Genomic DNA, 20,130 nt, shown 5'->3' on the forward strand with positions numbered 1-20,130 from the left:
GGTTAATTGGAATAAGTATAATATTGGTTGAGAGAAAATAAAATTTGTGTTGCTCCATTAATTCTTTGTTTTAAATAAAACATACGTGACAAAATACAACCTGCCCAGTAATATAAAAATATGGATGTATTCAATATTCACAACATTCATTCATTCACATTATAGATATTTAGATTCTTAAAGGGACATTCCTGAGTTTGCTGCAATTTTTAAGATGTTATCAACTAACCGAGACTTTAATGATTGTAGTTACATATCAGATATATTTTTCTGCATAAAATATTACTGGCTGTATATTAAATGTGTTTCTGATCGTTATAATACTTGTACTAGGTTAAATTTCATTTTATTTCCTAAAATATTTTTTTTTCGTACGTACAAAAATATCTGAAGACAAAATATAGTTTGGGCTTCCTACAGCTATTAAGACGGCCAGAAACACATTGAATATACAGACACTGATATTCTAAACAAGAAAATATATTAAATATGTAAGTTTAATCGTAGAAATATTTTATTAGTTGGCAACATCTTACATTGCAGTAAACCATGGCTGTTAACTGTCAGTCGTGAGACAGATTTCCGTCGTCGGAGAAATTGTGGAAATTATTTTTTCATTTATTTTTATTTTATTTTATTTATTTTTTTGAAAAATGAGAATCACTTAGGTCATTTTCGGTTTCCGTAATGTCAACCTGATCACTTCGGCCATTTTCTTTGCCCCACTGACCCCCCTTTAGGTACCAATCGGATGGATATAATCTACCATACATTTTGGGGCCGTTCATCGGCCCCATTCCCCTAACGTGAATTCCCAATCCAATATCAAACCTTTTCCCTATTACGACCCAACAGTTTCCCAATAAAGATTCCCAAAGTTGCGGATACTTGAACTCATAAAATTGTTTTCAAATTTAGCTAATTGTATAATTTTTTTTTGTAAACTGACGTCGAACAAGTTTCGTTTTGGTTTTCCGATCGATTACGAACACGTGACGAACAAGTCTGACCTGGATATGCAAATTAGTTTTATCCTGTTTTGATACAGTCTGTTGTGTCGTAGTTTTTAGTAATAATGCCTACATTGTCTGATATAATACAGTTTTGGTAGAAGAATACAACTTTTTGTTTTAATTCATCCATTTGCGTTAACACATATTTGGGATCTATCGCAACACGTCCAATCCACTATTTACATAGTCCGAACGGACGTAGAAAGTAAAGTATTGACTTAATGTGCACCCTGCACTATCATTTGCTGTCTTATTTTAAGCAGACGATCTTATTTTTTAAAAAGGTGTGTACATATGTTTCGTACTTTTTTTTCAAATATTTTATTATTATTATTTTATTTTTTAAAAATAATTTTTGGTATGTTTTTTGTAATTAAACCCCCCCCCCCCCCCCCCAAAAAAAAACGTTACTACAGTAGTTGTAAATTAAGTGAAAAAAACCCACCTTTAATTTAAATGTGCTACTCACTCCCTTTGAAGTAATGGCCGTACCCGATGTCACATCATATGATGAACAGCATGTGCGAGTTTGAACACTGTTACAATGTAATAGTTCTGCTGGGAGATATTAGTTTGCGTATTATAGATATTGAAACTTATTAAAGTTGATCTGGTCAAATATAACATTTACCGACCAGCGGTATGTTACTTCTTTATTAATTACGATTGAATAATGGGGTCATTCGAGAGCTACGCGAGAGTGGGAATTATGGGATGTGACAAAACGTAATTTGGGGGGTGGGGTGTGGGGTGGTTATTGTGCAACGTAATGTTAATTCATAAAGTAAAATGCAACCAATCATTGCCATTTTATTTTAACATATATGTATTACTAAAGACCCCAAAGTAAAATAATAATTTTAAAAAGGTTCCTGTGTCATATCCCACTACACAAGTGCCCCCCGTGCCCCCCCCCCCCCCCCGATACAAAATCCTGCCTACGCCACTGCTATTTCCATTAATATAGGTTCACTGCAGGACCCATCAAATTAATGTTTTTGTCCAATAAAAAAAATAACAGGGTGTGGGATGGAAGAAATACATGTTTAAAGTGGACTACAATTGTCATATAAAACATTACCACCTTGAAATTTCAGTCACAACATTTTACTTTTGTTAACAGCCATGAGTAAACTTGGGTATGTCTTTTTAATGCTCTGAATTACAGCTGAAATGGAGACAGACTACATTGTTTTGTGACAAGTGCTAAATAATTTTGAACAAATAATGTATGTCTTGATAGAATTTGCATGAATGAAATTTTGGGTCTTTTTAATTTTGATTGTACATCAATTGCTGGATTCATTAAATAAGTAATGTGTACTACACTTACTGTATTTAAACATTGTCAAGTCATTTTTTGTGACGTCGGTACACAGTATGTTGTATATTTGTGTTGTGCAAACTACATGTATGCATACACATTGTAATATTCATGTAACATGTTTTTGGCTTGCGCCAAATTCCATGCAGCCTTTTTCCTGTGTTTGTAAGATGGGGCTGTTTTCAACTAATGCATTGGTGGATAGCTCTGGCAATGCATTATCGGAGAAAAAAAATCCATCTGTCAACCATTTGATGGTTGCAGTGAATGCAAATAGTCTACATAGAAGTGAATAGTGACCCGGAAGACTATGATCAGTATGGAACATGTGTAATGTATCATCGGACTGAACTGTATGGTCCAATGTAAGGTAACAATATTATTTGAATCAGAACTCATTTAACATAGCTGAACATCTAGGTAATACTTAATTGTCATCAAGATATACCAATACATGCAGTTACATGCTCTATTCTTTCTTAAGAATTTGAAACAAAATTCTTTATTTCTATGATTTATTTTCCTCAAGAATTCCACTTGTTTATGTTTTGTTCTGATACTGTAGTTAATGAGATGACGTTACAGTTGGTAGTTGCTGTTTTCCTCGCTGTCAAGTTTTTAATCCATAACAAATCTCATTCACAAGACTCTGTGCTGATGGTCTGGGTGAAGGTGTCTGGTTGAAAAAAAACTACAAGATTAACTACTTAAACTTTACTTACCGTATAGACAAATCCGTCCTTTCATTTTATATAGTTTAATTATCAATCATTGGAATTTGTTTTAGCTTTTCATAAGTATAAAGCAGATATGTAGTTATATTTAATACATGTTTATGTTTTAATGTGCATGTGCCCAAACTTGTAATATCCACCAAGTGAAAGTGATGGATATATTATAATTTGGCATGTGTATTATTAACAGAGCGTATCCTAAACATGTAAAATTCAATTTATTATAGCATATTATCTGTATGTGTACATCATGCAAATAATGAGATTGGCCACAAAAATAATAGTTTCCCCATAATATAGCTTCTTCTTCTGGCAGGGTTTATGCAAATTGTAAATGTGTTTCATGAAGTATGAAATTTATCATGGCCATCTTTTCAGGTATTTATATATGAAGGCTTTAAAAAAAAAAGTATACAACAGGAATCTGTTGCATTTATTGCTCAACTGTTAACATTTATTGAATATGAACACACTCAAGCACGATACTGTTTGACTGTAAAAGTCAGCTGTAAATACTGTTTGACTGTAAAAGTCAGCTGTATTTTAAAGACTTGTTTTCATACAGTCTGTAGCAGGTTGCCAACAGATGCAGATTGATGCGGAACAAAGAAAATGTTTATGGGAACAGACTGATTGTCTGTGTTGGACAGAGCCATCACTGATCTGACACAAATCGTCAGTGACTGTGATCCCATAAAACGTTTCTTAGGTCTGCATCGATCTCCGTCAGACGTGACATGCTACAGATTTTATGGCAACCAGTAGTGCTGGAATTGGTAGAAGTTTTCAAATTTCATTTTCATCTGTACTTAAGAAATGCATATTTAAAAGTCTATCAACTGAAGCCGAACAGATTGTCTGGAAAAAATAAATATTGAGATATAAATTTTAAAATGTATTTTTTTAAGAGATGTAGAAACTAGTTGAGAAGCATTATCTGGCAGTTAAATATGAAAGCTTATGAAAAACTGTACAAGCTTTATTTGTGAATTACTGTATTAAAATAAGAAATTAGAAATATGTATCAACATTAGAACCCAATAGAATATAAACAAAACCAAAGTAAACACACAAAAAACCCCACCCAATAACATTTAAAAAAGTAAGTCCAGCAAAAACTAAAATTCTTTCCACAACCATTTTCATAACATTACCAAGAGAATCACAACTGCAAAAGTTTATTAAATTTGTTTGGTAATGTTAATGCAGTCAGAAAGTAATGTATTGTAAAAATTAAGAAAAAGTTTCAGATAATTTTTAAAATAATACATAGATATTTGAGGGGGAGGGGAAAATTTAAAAAAAAAAAAAAAAAAAAAAAAAAAATATTATTTTAAAGAATAAATAATATTGACTATATGAGTCAAAACAACATTTCATTGTCTTCGTATGAAGACAATAGTTAAAAATTTAATACTTTAATGTTTTATCATTAACCCTCCTCTCTCTCCCCCCCCCCCCCCCCCCCCTCTCCGAACCAACAGCATTGGACGAGATCAGTTTATAAACTGTTCTTCACTATAAAGTAAGTTTACATCCCACTTCCACCCTCAACTACGGAATACATCTTCCTGTTATATATTATTTAATGGATAGGCCTGCCCCACTTCATATTAGTCGTGATTTATTTAATTGTATGCCCCCACCAGAGATGGTGTTGTCAACTCTTGGTGTTTTGGATGAGATTTAGTGATGGGTTTAGAACCGGGCAGCTAAGTGCAGAAACTATTGGCTTGAATCTACGTAATACACATGTACATAGAGATGAGTATATTTCCTGCAGCTAGGCGATTATTTCTATAAGTTGGCGACGATTTCTATAAAACACAAGTCTAGAAGATATTTTGCCAGAAGTTTGTGTAAAATGAATAAAAATGAATTGTAAATACTAACTCTATAGGCCATCCTTAAAAAAAAAAATTGATTTGCCGTGGCGGACATCTTGAACTGTTTTGCATCCATCTTAACAATCAGAAAACGTCCTCACAGAACTAAGTTAAGATTTTTATTTTTTTTATTTATGTCTTGGAAACAAAGAGGGAAGAATTAAAATTAAAAGTATCTGAAAAAGAAAATGATTTATATTAGTTCCTTGGGTTACAACAAACACTTTGTTTAAGATTGGCCTAGGTTTGTCTCGATTATAGCTACAATGGTACTTCATTTCTAATGTGTTGAAAGATGTCTCACATTTATTTTCTCTGTATCGGTGATGCACTTAAAACCTAGGAAGTGTCAATACCTATAATTTCAGCCTATTATAGTATACCTATAATTTCAGCCTACTATAGTATACCTATAATTTCAGCCTATTATAGTATACCTATAATTTCAGCCTATTATAGTATACCTATAATTTCAGCCTACTATAGTATACCTATAATTTCAGACTATTATAGTATACCTATAATTTCAGCCTATTATATTATACCTATAATTTCAGCCTACTATAGTATACCTATAATTTCAGCCTATTATAGTATACCTATAATTTCAGCCTACTATAGTATACCTATAATTTCTGACTCCAGTTTAAAATGCTGCAGATTGTATTTAAGTTAACACAGTGACAGTGTGTCGCAGCCAGTTATTTGAATTCCTTACCTCATATAAAACGAGATCATCATCACATGAGTATGTCTATGATGTGAAATTAATTAAACCAGTTGTGAGCTGTTTCATACAGTAGTACAATTCTCGACAAGTGGCATAAACATCATACCCCACATACTGCACTTGTGATTATGTATTATCCAATCAAGGTTCTAATTCACAAATCTCTCTGAGGCTCTGTTAGACAATATCACATCCTCTTTGCAAGTCTTTTTGCATTGCACTGCGTGATCTCAAAGTTGCGAGAGTGTAGTGAATTGGGCTCCTAAAGTACTCGGTAGGATGAGATTGTCAGTGGCATAGCGTGGGCGAGGCCACCGGGGCAGTTGCCTCGTGCGCAAAATTCTGGACTGGTGGAAGGGACTCTGGAAGTGCTAATGGTCCATTGGTTAGGGGGCGCAATACTTAACCTTGCCCCGGGCCCTGGCAACCCACGCTACGCCACTGAACATTGTTAATCACGAAACATTTCACCTCGTGCCAGATACAATGGGGTTTTTACTTTCGCCCAGCAAAATGTACTTTATTGTCCTATACAATAATCATGATACCATTTATTTTGAGCAAACATCACTGGTACCTTTCTGTAGGTTTGTTCTAGGACTGATCATTCATTAAATATAGTTGCCACAATTTCAGTATGAAGTAGAATGACTTTCCCTGAAGCCAGCCATTTTCATGACTATTCAGACAAAAACAGCATGTCTGATATTCAGAACAGGAAAACAATCTTGTCTGTAGAGACTGGTTGGTGTAATATGCAGGGTTTCTGCCAGATAGTAAATTGGGTATGGTGCCATACCCAATGTTTTTGCAGATTTTATATTTTTAAGTTGACCTTTTGACAAGATTAATGGCACTTATCATTACTGTATGATTTTCTTAACCCTAACCCTAAACCTAACCCATATTCTTTCTGGGGGAGGCCCCGCAAAACTTGTGTCAACATTGTAAATATTCAGTTGCATAGTGCCATACCCAAAAATTTCTTTCTGGCAGAAACACTGATACGTAGGTGGGGGATTCTTTAAATGGCCGACACATCCATCACAGATGTGAGTTTTCTATTTTGATCAGGCAACATTTTGTTTTCAACTTCCTGATTAGCGATATCTATTGTCAGTTTAAAATTTGTGTAGCAAATCGTAATGCGATACTGAACAAAATGTTCACTGTTGAGTATGACATAGAGTTTCTTTAATAAAAGATCACTCCAGCCCTATGCTTATAAAACTTTTAAGAGTCAAGACTGCAGACTCTAAATGCTTCTGAGATTATATGATCATGGCAACACCATACAAATTGCATGTGTGTGACATTACTAGTATTACAGATTTGAGTCTTCACTCTAGAGTCTATAAGCACGGGACAGTTTTTATTTGTAATTGGCTACCATTTCCCTGAACCACGATAGCTAAGTTCTTGGCCTGATAAAGTGGTACATCTTCCCATTGATCTCTTTTGATGCTACTGTTAATTTGAAGGCAGTTATGAACTGTATCACATGCGCATAGCCCAGAGACCTAATTCACACAGCTCTCTTAGGCTTTGCGAGACAACAACGCATCCTCTTTGCAAGTCTTTTAGCATTGCACTGCGAGATCGCAAAGTTGCGAGAGTTTAGTGAATTAGGCCCCAGAACTGTAAAATAAAGTCAGATTCACAGACAGATTATAGATCCACTATTCCCCATAACACGCAGTAGTCTTATTCAACTTACCGTACTAGCACAACAACAATGCTATATGACCCTGCAGTTTAGCTCCATTCATCTTTTGAAATATTTCGTTTTAATATTCAGAAAGTCTTGATCATAGATCGTAAACAGTTTAGTATGAAAGAAATAATTTGTGTGACATCTTTTGACATGTTGGTGTAAAGTATTGGTTTGTGGTTTTGTATGTATTCAGTTGTAGTAAGCACTGTGTAACACTTTCAGACATTGTTGTACTTTGTTTTAGGTGGTAATTACTGATATGAAATCATGGACATTGAAACACATTTTCTGCTCTGAACTGGCCAGAGAAAAAGAAGACATCTTTAAAGGTAAGTATATTTTATTTAGAAAACTAAAACAGATTGTCAAAAAAGAAATGAAAATATTAAAACATCATACCTCACTGTAAGGGGAGCTAACACTCTTGACTCCCCATCACTTCTTTGGAACTAAAGAAGTTTGTTTTATTTAACGACACCACTAGAGCACATTGATTTATTAATCATGGGCTATTGGATGCCAAACATATGGTAATTTTTACATAGTCCGAGAGGAAACCCACTACATTTTTTCATTAGTAGCAAGGGATCTTTTATATGCACCATCCTACAGACAGGGTAGCATACCACAGCCTTTGATGTACCAATTGTGGTGCACTGGCTGGAACGAGAAATAGCCCAGTGGGTCCACTAACAGGATTCTCTCGGGCTAGTTCAAAGAGAGTAATTTTTAGCTTCTCTTGGCTGGTGAATTAAAAAAGAAAGTACTACAAAAGGGTGGAATATGAAAGCTTGATATGGTAATATTTTAAATGGCTACCCACTATCTAAAGTATGGGGAGCAATTAATCACTTCCCTCTGTATTTTTTTTTTACAGCAAGGTCTGAACAATCCATTAAAAACTTCATCTAAATTTTGAAATGCTTTTTATGGAAATGTTCAGCAATGAAAGAAGAAAAAAAAAAGCAGACATTTTAATGAGTGTAATTTGACCAGTAGCTGTTGGTTAAAATGTAATATGATTTCCTGCCAATTTGAAGACTATTTTTGGATGTTTTTTTGTAATTGAATGGTGGCTACAGTGTTTGATGAAATCCGATTTTACTAGTAATTTATAAATCTGACTGCCTCAGTGTTGAGCTGCTGACTGAGGTGTGATAGACCCCAGGGCCCCCCGTTCCACGAAGTGATCTTAGCACTAAGATCACCTTAGTGCATAAGGTAGCTATGCACTTAAGGTGATCTCAGGGCTAAGATCGAGTTGTGGAACGGGGTCCTGGATCAGTTCCAGGCAGAGGACGTGTGCTAATATGTTGTTCCTATCAGTTCTTCAGGATGTGTAATAAATGCTGTTAACTTGTATCTGCAATTTTGTTTATGATAAGCAGGGCTTGAAATTCATTTTGTGGAGTGTGAAATAATGTTTGCTTTTCAACTTTTAATCTGAAAGAAAATTCCAGAAAGTGAGCAGCATTCATACAGTGTGTAAAACAGTTTTGGTGTTTATCATCACGTGAACGTCAAAAATATAACATTCAATTCTTAAATAGTTTCAGTTTGGTTTGACATAAAAAAAAAAAAACCCCAGTAAAAGTGTTTTGAAAATAACCAAACAAAACCCCACTATTTTTGTGTGCAATTTTGAAGAAAAAAAATGGCTCATAAATAAACAAATTGTAGTAAATTCCATAGTATGAAAGAAGGTGTTCCCTGTGGGAAGGACTATAGAAATAACCCTTAAAATTAGACCCCTAATTAATCTTGTACTGAAAGTCTGAACTACATTAATAACAACACTATTCTCGTTCCTTTAATTGCTGTTAGATTTTACCCATATATTGTCTGGACACTAATCATGAAAAAAACATTGCAATGACAAATTCCAGAATCTAAAGGGGGCAGACAGTGGTAAAGCACTCGAACGATGTGCGGTTGGTCTGGGATCGATCCCCCTTGGTGGGCCCATTGGGTTATTTCATTCCAGCCAGTGCACCACGACTGGTATATCAAAGGTCATGGTATGTACTATCCTGTCTGTGGGATGGTGCATATAAAAGATCTCTTGCTGCTGATTGAAAAAGAATAGCTCATGAAGTGGTAACAGTGGGTTTCCTCTCTGTGTCTGTGTAGTCCTTAACCATATGTCCGATGCCATATAACCATAAATAAAATGTGTTGAGTGCATTGTTAAATAAAACATTTCCTTCCTTCCAGAATCTAGAGTGTAACCATGTCACCTATACTGACTTAGTTGAGATCTCCTAGGACAGAAAACACACAATGTTTTGCAGTCTGCCATTTTACCTTTTTATGGAATATCTCTTTAAGGAATATCTCAGAGGAATACACATGTACTTCTTTAGGTCATTTTGATAGCTGTCGATTGAATTCATCGTCTCATCACCGGCCTCGGTGGCGTTGTGGTTAGGCCATCGGTCAACAGGCTGGTAGGTACTGGGTTCAGATCCCAGTCGAGGCATGGGATTTTAAATCCAGATACCGACTCCAAACTCTGAGTGAGTGCTCCGCAAGGCTCAATGGGTAGGTGTAAACCACTTGCACCGACCAGTGATCCATAACTGGTTCAACAAAGGCCATAGTTTGTGCTATCCTGCCTGTGGGAAGCGCAAATAAAAGATCCCTTGCTGCTAATCGGAAAGAGTAGCCCATGAAGTGGTGACAGCGGGTTTACTCTCAAAATCTGTGTGGTCCTTAACCATATGTCTGACGCCATATAACCGTAAATAAAATGTGTTGAGTGTGTCGTTAAATAAAACCTTTCTTTCTTTCTTTCATCGTCTCATCATTAATATTTTCTTGAGCAGCATTCTAGAGCTATTTCACGATATTACTTAAATTTAGTTTTATGTTTTATTAAATTGTTGAAAATTTCACTCTTGCAGAACGATCACACACAACAATTGATGCATTGATGATTATTACTCATGGACAACAGTTGTACCAAGAGCCAGAGTTTATCACAGGCATCAAGCGATGAAGAAAACTGCGATGATCCAAGGAAAATCAGATACCTAAGGGCTAGCAGTGATCCACTGGCAAGAAGTGAACCTCACATAATCTGAGGACAAGTGATGATCAAGGACACAAGGGCTTGCTAAAGGAAAGTGTGTTGCTGACAAGATAGTTTTGTAAGTGTCCAGCTAACATGAGTAACAGAAATATAATATGTCTTAACCCATGAGGCGAGTGGAACGATGCTCAGTGGTACAGCACTCGCCTGATGTACAATCCATCTGGGCTATTTTTTCTTCGAGCCAGTGCTCCACAACTGGTGTAACAAAGGCTGTGATATGTACTATCCTGTCTGTGGGATGGTGCATATAAAAAATTCCTTGCTGCTGATCGAAAAGAGTAGCCTTTGAAGTGGCGACAGTGGCTTTCCTATCTCAGTATCTGTGTGGTCCTTAACTAGTGATTTCCCTAGAAATTTGGCAAGGCATGGTAGACCAAACATTTTTGGGGCATTTTCACCATTTTGGGGGCACTTTTCTTTCATTAAAAATACACAAAAATTAATTGAAATAAACAGTAATGTAAATTATGTGCTTGCTTTAATAAATGAATGGCAAAAGATGTAAAAGACATATTTTGTTAATTAATAATACCTTTTTCGGTGTTTTATAAAGGCAATTTTAGAATTAATTAGTGAAAAAGGCTTGTTTAATCTCAGGGCAGCATGGTGCTGATTAAGGCAAGATGGTGCTAGACTATTGAGGCAAGGTAGGGAAAACACTACTTAACCATATGTATGACGCCATGTAACCATAAATAAAATGTGTTAAGTGCATCATTAAATAAAACATTTCACTTTATTGTCACCCAGTGGTACAAGTTGTTTTTGTTGATGTTATACAATTCTTATCTTTGTTTGCTGGCACCAGTTTTTCAGTAATGTGCAATAAATTGAAATTGAAATAATAAAATGTTAATTGTTAACCATCAAAATCAGCAATTTAAATATATATAAATTCAGATTTAAAAAATAAGACATATATTATTGCATTGTAAAATTGAAAAACCTTTTTCGGGGCTAACTGGCACTCTCCAAATTCCAACATTTTCAAAAAAAAATAAGCAAAAAATAACAACTGGTAGACTTTTAATTGTTTTAATTTTGAGAACTAATTTCATGTGAACATGATGAAAGAAAGAAAGAAATGTTTTATTTAACGACGCACTCAACACATTTTATTTACGGTTATATGGCGTCAAGGACCACACAGATTTCATAAAAAGATCCCTTACTGCTTATCGAAAAGAGTAGCCCATGAAGTGCCGACAGCGGGGTTTCCTCTCAAAATCTGTGTGGTCCTTAACCATATGTCTGATGCCATATAACCGTAAATAAAATGTGTTGAGTGCGTTGTTAAATAAAACATTTCTTTCTTTCGGCGAAGAAAACGCTCATTTCGCCGGTAAGATTAGGGCCTGATAATCTAACAAGATGATCTTACTGTGTTAACCGACTCAAACTGTACCTGTACATCTGTATAATCTAACAAGATGATCTTACTGTCTAACCGACTCAAACTGTACCTGTACATCTGTACATCTGTATAATCTAACAAGATGATCTTACTGTGTAACCGACTCAAACTGTACCTGTACATCTGTACAACTGTATAATCTAACAAGATGAATTTACTGTCTAACCGACTCAAACTGTACCTGTACATCTGTACATACAACCATCTGTATAATCTAACAAGATGATCTTACTGTGTAACCGACTCAAACTGTACCTGTACATCTGTATAATCTAACAAGATGATCTTACTGTGTAACCGACTCAAACTGTACCTGTACATCTGTACATCTGTATAATCTAACAAGATGATCTTACTGTGTAACCGACTCAAACTGTACCTGTACATCTGTATAATCTAACAAGATGATCTTACTGTCTAACCGACTCAAACTGTACCTGTACATCTGTACATCTGTATAATCTAACAAGATGATCTTACTGTCTAACAGACTCAAACTGTACCTGTACATCTGTACATCTGTATAATCTAACAAGATGATCTTACTGTGTAACCGACTCAAACTGTACCTGTACATCTGATGATCTTACTGTCTAACAGACTCAAACTGTACCTGTACATCTGTACATCTGTATAATCTAACAAGATGATCTTACTGTGTAACCGACTCAAACTGTACCTGTACATCTGTACATCTGTATAATCTAACAAGATGATCTTACTGTGTACAATCTAATCTTACACCGACTCAAACTGTACCTGTACATCTGTACATCTGTATAATCTAACAAGATGATCTTACTGTGTAACCGACTCAAACTGTACCTGTACATCTGTATAATCTAACAAGATGATCTTACTGTGTAACCGACTCAAACTGTACTGTACCTGTACATCTGTATAATCTAACAAGATGATCTTACTGTGTAACCGACTCAAACTGTGTACTGTACACCTGTACATCTGTATAATCTAACAAGATGATCTTACTGTGTAACCGACTCAAACTGTACCTGTACACCTGTATAATCTAACAAGATGATCTTACTGTGTAACCGACTCAAACTGTACCTGTACATCTGTACATCTGTATAATCTAATGATCTTACAAGATGATCTTACTGTGTAACCGACTCAAACTGTACCTGTACATCTGTACATCTGTATAATCTAACAAGATGATCTTACTGTGTAACCGACTCCAACTGTACCTGTACATCTGTACATCTGTATAATCTAACAAGATGATCTTACTGTGTAACCGACTCAAACTGTACCTGTACATCTGTATAATCTAACAAGATGATCTTACTGTGTAACCGACTCAAACTGTACCTGTACATCTGTATAATCTAACAAGATGATCTTACTGTGTAACCGACTCCAACTGTACCTGTACATCTGTACATCTGTATAATCTAACAAGATGATCTTACTGTGTAACCGACTCAAACTGTACCTGTACATCTGTACATCTGTATAATCTAACAAGATGATCTTACTGTGTAACCGACTCAAACTGTACCTGTACATCTGTACATCTGTATAATCTAACAAGATGATCTTACTGTGTAACCGACTCAAACTACCTGTACATCTGTACATCTGTATAATCTAACAAGATGATCTTACTGTGTAACCGACTCAAACTGTACCTGTACATCTGTATAATCTAACAAGATGATCTTACTGTGTAACCGACTCAAACTGTACCTGTACATCTGTACATCTGTATAATCTAACAAGATGATCTTACTGTCTAACCGACTCAAACTGTACCTGTACATCTGTATAATCTAACAAGATGATCTTACTGTGTAACCGACTCAAACTGTACCTGTACATCTGTATAATCTAACCAGATGATCTTACTGTGTAACCGACTCAAACTGTACCTGTACATCTGTATAATCTAACAAGATGATCTTACTGTGTAACCGACTCAAACTGTACCTGTACATCTGTATAATCTAACAAGATGATCTTACTGTCTAACCGACTCAAACTGTACCTGTACATCTGTATAATCTAACAAGATGATCTTACTGTGTAACCGACTCAAACTGTACCTGTACATCTGTACATCTGTATAATCTAACAAGATGATCTTACTGTGTAACCGACTCAAACTGTACTGTACATCTGTACATCATAACTGTACCTGTACACTCTGTACATCTGTACATCTGTATAATCTAACAAGATGAATTTACTGTGTAACCGACTCAAACTGTACCTGTACATCTGTATAATCTAACAAGATGATCTTACTGTGTAACCGACTCAAACTGTACCTGTACATCTGTACATCTGTATAATCTAACAAGATGATCTTACTGTCTAACCGACTCAAACTGTACCTGTACATCTGTACATCTGTATAATCTAACAAGATGAATTTACTGTGTAACCGACTCAAACTGTACCTGTACATCTGTACATCTGTATAATCTAACAAGATGATCTTACTGTGTAACCGACTCCAACTGTACCTGTACATCTGTACATCTGTATAATCTAACAAGATGATCTTACTGTGTAACCGACTCAAACTGTACCTGTACATCTGTATAATCTAACAAGATGATCTTACTGTGTAACCGACTCAAACTGTACCTGTACATCTGTACATCTGTATAATCTAACAAGATGATCTTACTGTGTAACCGACTCAAACTGTACCTGTACATCTGTATAATCTAACAAGATGATCTTACTGTGTAACCGACTCAAACTGTACCTGTACACCTGTATAATCTAACAAGATGATCTTACTGTGTAACCGACTCAAACTGTACCTGTACATCTGTACATCTGTATAATCTAACAAGATGATCTTACTGTGTAACCGACTCAAACTGTACCTGTACATCTGTACATCTGTATAATCTAACAAGATGATCTTACTGTGTAACCGACTCAAACTGTACCTGTACCTGTACATCTGTACATCTGTATAATCTAACAAGATGAATTTACTGTGTAACCGACTCAAACTACCTGTACATCTGTACATCTGTATAATCTAACAAGATGATCTTACTGTGTAACCGACTCAAACTGTACCTGTACATCTGTATAATCTAACAAGATGATCTTACTGTGTAACCAACTCAAACTGTACCTGTACATCTGTACATCTGTATAATCTAACAAGATGATCTTACTGTCTAACCGACTCCAACTATACCTGTACATCTGTACATCTGTATAATCTAACAAGATGATCTTATGTGTAACCGACTCAAACTGTACCTGTACATCTGTATAATCTAACCAGATGATCTTACTGTCTAACGGACTCAAACTGTACCTGTACATCTGTATAATCTAACCAGATGATCTTACTGTGTAACCGACTCAAACTGTACCTGTACATCTGTATAATCTGAGCCCCTGTCTCTTCCCCCCCCCCCCCTTAGATACGCCTCTGAAAACCTCCACTCCCCTGCTCCAAGCGAAATGTTCTATTTTTAAAATGTATTTTCGGGGGAAGCATGATCAGATTTTCAACTATAACAACTGGTGGGCCCAGTATAGACCCCACCTGCAGAAGCCATATTTTTACCTTTATTTCTATAGAGTAAGAAAAAGTACGGAAGTACATTTTTATCCTCAAGTGGGGATGCGAGAGAGCGCACGCACCCACCCCTGTTTCTGTGGCCCTGGTGGAAAAAAAAGACTTCTAAAGAGGTCATTAGATGTCGACATGCATACTGTGAAATAAAATTAATTTAATTTAAAAAGGTTTACATGTAGTAGTTTACAAGTTTCTAAACCAGTGATTTCTTGTGTGTGGGAAGAATAGGGTGGAATAAACAAGTCAATTTGATGTTCGGGGGTGAAGGTAAATAACGGGTGATTTCGATATTTGAGGTCAGGTAAACCCGTTATTTTCATATTGTTTGTGTAAACCTATCCACTGTGACATAACATAAATACGTAACGGGATATATTGATTGCATTAGGTTCCAGTAATCACTATGGCTACGTCTAATACTGCGGGTGGGACGTGGTACAGCGCTCGCTCATGTGCGGTCGGTGGGCCCATTCGGCTATTTCTTGTTCCAACCAGTGCACCACGAGTGGTATATCAAAGGTCGTGGTATGTACTACCCTGTCTGTGGGATGGTGCATATAAAAGATCCCTTGTTGCTAATCAAAAAGAGTAGCCTATGAAGTGGCGGCAGCGGGTTTTTATCTGTGTGGTCCTTAACCATATGTTTGACGCCATAAAACCGTAAATAAAATGTGTTGACTGTGTCGTTAAATAAAACATGTCCTTCCTTCCCAACACTACGGCCAATCCAGTTAAATGTAGGTGGAGCAACTAGGACCAGTAAGTGTTGTGTTACTGTTGGGTCGCCCACAAAGTGGAACTTCGCCTTTATTTCACAATAACAAATGCCATTTGAGGCTTGCAAACGAAGTTTGGTTTCTAACGCATAAAAAAAACTATCTAAGAATCGTACACTGGTTGGAAAAGAAAAACCCCTAAAACTTTAGTTCATATCCTACTTGTAAGATACTGCGCATGAGGCGGGCGCTCTACCCACTAAGCTCTCATTCGCCTTTACGTCAGTAATAAATTAGGCGGGATTTAGCTCGGTCGGTTGAGTAGCCCTACTCGCTTGTGGTGCTTGCGTCTCAGGATCGAACTACCTTGGTGGATGCATTCAACTGACAGGGTTTTTTTTTATCTCTCTCGTTGCAACCAGTGCACCATAACTGGACAAAGGTCGTGGTATGTGCTTTCCTGTCTTGGAAAGTCCATATAACAGATCCCTTGCTGCATTAGGAAAAATGTAGCGTGTTTCCTTTGAGTTAGAATTACCAAATCTTTGCGGGCTGGCTGGCTCCATACCTAAATCAAGAAGATAGTAATGCCATGGGCCCTGTCCTACCTAGCTGTTCTCGACACGGAGTAGCGACCCTAAGCACTCATCCTCGCGATTATGCACTCCCAACTCGGAATCGATGGTGGGGCGTGGCCTGGAAACATTAATATGGGCTCCTGACAACCCAAGACCCAAGTAAATTTAATTAGTTAATCACAGCAGTTGAATAGTGTGTTATACTTGCATGGTTAAATGTTTGCGACCTTCAGTTACAATCATGCGTTGATGTATATAGTTATACGTGTTACTAGATTGGATTATGTATGCACTAATTATCAATTTCTCTGTCTTTATTGCATTTGTATGTACCACTTTCAAGTGTATTGGTGGCCCTTAAAAGGGCCGTTGTCGAGACCTATCTTGGACGGATAGTGTTCCTAATGCGGAAAAACATTTTCCGCATTCCTCTATCATTAAAATGGACTCCATCTTCAAGAAAGTCGTCCGGGAAATTGGTCGACATCGGAACTAGGTCATATCCGATAGCCTTCTTCATATTCCGATTAACGGCATTCCTCAGCTTGTTGAAAAGAGCCATCGTCATCCCGGGGGAATTGTTGAAAATTCCCCGGCGGCATATCTCCAGGAAACACACCCTTTTGACACCATTCGCCAACAACATGGAGCGGAAAGCCAGTAGACGCCCCACTATATCTTTTGGCACTGTCGTAGGCCCGATATCGTTACCGCCTAAGTGTACTATCACTAAAGACGTCTGATAGCCCAACATAGCCCTGACCATGTCATCTTGTATGTGATCCGACCGCATTCCATCCCGGCCGTAAAACCGACACTCAACTGGCAAACACATGTCACCATGCGTGTGCTGGTGGAGACGATTCACATAGTTACTGCCAAACACTGCTACCTTATCCATTTCTAGTTCAATTAAGACAGTTCATTAATTTCGTCTTTTATAAGCACTCATAGGAATCGAAAACTACACCTCCTCGTTGGTCCACTCGACCACCCAATCAGATTAAGTTAATCCCCAATTACCGACCAAGCGATAAAATGTATATGAAAATCACGTGTTTGAGGTTTTGCACCATTGTCGCACGTTTTTCTTTAGTATGTGAGATATCGTTCATTACAGCAAACCTTAAGGTGAGTGTAATCATAGGTGTTCCAGAACGATTCGGAACGACAACCAGATAACAAACTGATAACAATTAAGTTTAATCAATGTCTTCTATAATTAGGGGACTAGAATAATTAAACCTATCATCAGGCATATAATAATTGCCGAACTAGGGGTGGACCAAAACTCAGTGTTATATAACCTAACCCTAGCCAACGATCTAAGAGTTGTGGTACACTGGTTGGAAAAGGATCGAAAATAAAACCAAAATAAAACAAACAGAAAAGAATGGGGGAAAAAAAGAGAAACCGCCATCCATTTCGTATCCTACAATATACCGCGCCACAGACGACCACTCTATCCACTAAGCTTACCATTGACGCTATGTTTTAATGACAAATGACGTCACGCGATTGTTTGACGCTCGAAAGTGAAATTCAGCTGCCATGGCATAAACAACGATGTAAGAAAATAAATATAGTTGGGACTGGAAAAACAAATGACAACAACAACAACAACAACAAAGCCTTGACTTCCAAACGTACAATACACAAGGCCTCAGGTGAGCGAGCTACCCGCTAGGCTGAACAATGCACATGAGATACAATAACAAATGACGTCACACAATTGTTTCACGCTTGGACAGAAAGTTTGGCTTCTACAGGGTGTATACTACCAAATCAAATCCCACAGACGATAATAGTAACATATGTTGCTAAAACTCCTACCTGCAGCGTATCAATCGACATAAACGCCACGAATATAAATACTGCCACCCCTCACACTTAAAGTGAATCAGAAAAACATGGAGGGTCGAGCTGCTCGTTTCTGAGATAACGGGTAGCGTCTATGATTACCCTAGTTCTGCACAAAATTCGAGTACTTTTTTTTAAACAGCCTACATGTTTCAAGCACAAGGCTACTTGACACATTGATACTAGATGAAATAAAATTGCATATTTGTTTTTACGCAGTTGAAACTATTTTTTTTTTTACAACCAACACACTCACATTTATAACCAATCACAGGACTTGTGGTGTTCACTTCTCTATCAAAAGTTCGCTGCACCTCGAACTTTGACCCAGCCGGAAGTTATTTGGTTTGGTACTACCTACAGCGTAAACAACGACACAGATGTCATCTGCCATTGAAACCCATGTTAAATTGCCCAACTTCAAACGAAGATTGCCAATAGAACGGGTTCTCGTTGGCACTAACAACATACACCATTGCGAACATACATTATATAAGCATTTATTTTCACTCCAAAATTGAGAACATTTCCGTCTCAGTGTTTTGCTATATGACCGCATCTGGTTGTAGTACCGGTCCGAACAGGTGGTTCATTAACCGATTCACTCCGGCTGTCACTTGCGCTGTATACCCATGCCTCAAAAGGTCGATGCACAATATTACAAAATAACATGGGCAAAATACAGTCAGAAGTCTTACCATTAAACATACATTGTTTTAATTCTTCACCATTTCCTAGAAGTGAATATGTGAACCAAAACATGTGTCACAATTAGGAACTATAGTGGACGTGATTAATCAACTCTCACCCGGAAGTGATCTGTGTAGTGAGACCTTAATAAAACAAATATGTTTAGAACGGATGAAAACAAAAGCCCCGAGTTCATATCCTACAACACAGTGCGCCTCAGGTGAGCGCTCTACCTACTAACTTTAATATCGGCCTTACATTACAATATTTTTCGCTCCAGCCAGTGCACCACGACTGGTATATAAAAGGCTGTGGTACGTGTTATCCTGTCTATGGGATGGTGAATATAAAACGTGCCTTGCTACTAAGGGAAAAATGTAGTGGGTTTCCTCTCCAAGACTATATATCAAAATTACCATATGTTTGACATCCAATAGCCGATGATTAATAAGCCGATGATTAATAAACCAACGTGGTCTAGTGGTGTCGTTAAACAAAAGAAACTTTAAACTTTTTATTACATTACAATAAAAAATGACGTCACACAATTGTTTGACGCTTGGAAAGGAGGTTTCCTTTTTCACGGCGTAAACAACGATCTAAAAAAGCTAGATAAATATATGATTGCAGATGTCTTTGTGTACGTCTGTGTTTGCGAGCGTGCGTGCGTGCGTGCGTAAGTGTGAGCGTGCCTGCCTGCTGGCAGATGTATGTGGGTTTTTGTTTTGTTTTTAATGAGCTGAGATGTCATTAAATAAACATCCCTTTTTTTTCCGTATTTCATTTACGCAACTCAA

The 20,130-nt window shown here is 36.9% G+C and overlaps 1 protein-coding gene and 2 long non-coding RNA genes across 5 annotated transcripts in view; 1 reads left to right on the plus strand and 2 right to left on the minus strand.

The window, feature by feature from the left end:
• The window catches only part of LOC121390178 (filaggrin-2-like), a 39,351-nt gene extending 28,817 nt beyond the window's left edge, over positions 1-10,534 (plus strand). The window contains exons 6-7 of the transcript XR_005960176.1: positions 7,646-7,730; positions 10,305-10,534. The gene's annotated coding sequence lies outside the window, so the exon portion shown is untranslated. The remainder of the gene's footprint in view (positions 1-7,645; positions 7,731-10,304) is intronic.
• Positions 10,535-11,719: 1,185 nt separating this feature from the next.
• Positions 11,720-12,788, minus strand: LOC121389892. Its single transcript, XR_005960111.1, has 3 exons — positions 12,669-12,788; positions 12,523-12,588; positions 11,720-12,478 (listed from the first exon to the last, which is right to left on the minus strand). It is a non-coding gene; the product is annotated as an uncharacterized LOC121389892 (long non-coding RNA).
• Positions 12,789-13,044: 256 nt separating this feature from the next.
• On the minus strand, positions 13,045-15,277 carry LOC121390653. Of its 3 annotated transcripts, none has more exons than XR_005960238.1 (3): positions 15,100-15,277; positions 14,079-14,649; positions 13,045-14,043 (listed from the first exon to the last, which is right to left on the minus strand). It is a non-coding gene; the product is annotated as an uncharacterized LOC121390653 (long non-coding RNA). The 3 variants fall into 3 exon arrangements; XR_005960239.1 differs by lacking the exon at positions 15,100-15,277 and adding an exon at positions 14,976-15,003 and having other exon boundaries at positions 14,079-14,599; XR_005960240.1 differs by lacking the exon at positions 15,100-15,277 and having other exon boundaries at positions 13,045-13,252; positions 13,565-14,043; positions 14,079-14,832.
• Positions 15,278-20,130: the final 4,853 nt, after the last annotated feature.

This window comes from Gigantopelta aegis, chromosome 15 (genome assembly GCF_016097555.1).
Source record: "Gigantopelta aegis isolate Gae_Host chromosome 15, Gae_host_genome, whole genome shotgun sequence".
NCBI classification, from domain to species: Eukaryota; Metazoa; Mollusca; class Gastropoda; order Neomphalida; family Peltospiridae; genus Gigantopelta; species Gigantopelta aegis.